Below are 1,715 nucleotides of genomic sequence, written 5' to 3' on the forward strand. Positions count from 1 at the left end.
AAAAAATCAGGATTTCCCCATTTTATAGGCTTGTGGTTCACCAGTCTTTTCCCTCTGGGCAATTGTGTGTGCCACTGTTTGTACAATGACCATGTCCATTACCAGAGTCTGAGCTTTGCAAAGGCTCAATAGCTATGCCTACGTCTATGTCTGTGTATGTGTCTGTGTCTATGTCTATTGTGTTTGTGTCTGTGTCTATATCTATATCTGTATCTTTATACCCATCCTACATATCTATCATCTATCTGTCATTTATCTATCTATCTATCTATCTATCATGTATCTATCATCTATCTACCTATCATCTATCTATCTATAATTATCTACCTATCTATCATCTACCTACCTATCATCTATCTATGATCTATCTATCTATCATCTAAATCATGGTATCCTTCATATCCCTCATAGTGCCTTATATAATATAGGTCCTCAAATTTTTGCTAAGTGAATGCACAGAATAAAAGCCTTGAGACTGTACCTTTAGGTTCCTCCGTCACCTTTATTTCTACTAAGAAAAGCAAACATGAATAAACCACCTGGGGATTCCCAGGACTTTATAAGAGTACTTTATAAAACCTCTGAAGATTTGGGGGCTATGTGTTGTCTCTCCAGGGGTTCCTTCTGAGCATCTCCGGGCTTCTCGGGGCGCACACAGGCCTGTCTGTTCTCCTCTTTAGCAGAGCGTTGGTGGAGAAGAGGTCAGTCTTGCCTGATGTCTGGGCATCCTGTGGGGTGTGATCCTGGAGGCTCATGTTCCATGCCATCTCCCCAGTGGACCTTCTCACTGTCCCCAGCAACACTGTTTGGCCCTTCCCACAGCTCTGAGTCAGGACCACTGAGTAGCATGCGGGTCAAAGCCACCCCAAAGGCTGGGTTGCTGGGCCCACACTGAAGGTCCTCAGAGTCACAGCTCAGGAGGCCCGGGCTCCTGCGCCACCGCCGCCAGCTCCCTGGTGGACCAGGTACTTTCCTGAAGAGAACACATCATTCAGCTCTTCCTGTGCTTTTACTGTAAACTCTTGGTTTATTACGCATCTAAGAGGAAGGACAGCGGGGAAGGAGAGACTGAGACAGACACAGGGGAGGTTTGATCTGAAAGCAGCAGAGCAAGTTCAGAATTACAGGGACAAGCCCCCATTACAGAGGTGGAGACTGAGGCCCAGAAAGGGAAAGCGGCCCAGGAAGCGGCCCAGGTCTAGGAAGGGATAGAAACCTGAGGTCCTGATGCTCTGGCCAGGGCTCCTTGGCCACATGTGGACAGCTGCTCACTGAGACCCCTCTAGAATCCAGGCCTCCGGAGGAGGGGGACCCTCAGGAAGGAGGGGAGACAGCGCTATGCACTGAGGGCCAAGCTTGCTCGCATGGCACAAAGGCGCACTCGGGTGCCATCCACTCCATGGCGGGCATCTGAGGAGACGCAGAAACGAAAGAGCCTCAGGCTCTGCCCTCACAGGGCTCCCAGTCCTGCTGGGCAGGCAGATACATGTGCAGCTCAATCCAACCCCAGGCAGACGGAGGAGGGTCAGAGTTGCCCAGAGGAATTGTCCGAAGGTCAGAATGGGAACCTGCAAAGGTGTCCTGGCGCTGGGGTGAGCATGCGTGCACTGGAAGGAGGTCACTGCAAGCAGAGGGACCTGCACAGTAAAGGCCTCGAGGTGGGGAAGTCCACGGTGACTCACCCTGTGACTGAGGCTTACCCTGTTTGTTGGGGA

Source organism: Myotis nattereri (assembly GCF_964212035.1).
Source record: "Myotis nattereri genome assembly, chromosome: 12".
Lineage (NCBI taxonomy): Eukaryota > Metazoa > Chordata > Mammalia > Chiroptera > Vespertilionidae > Myotis > Myotis nattereri.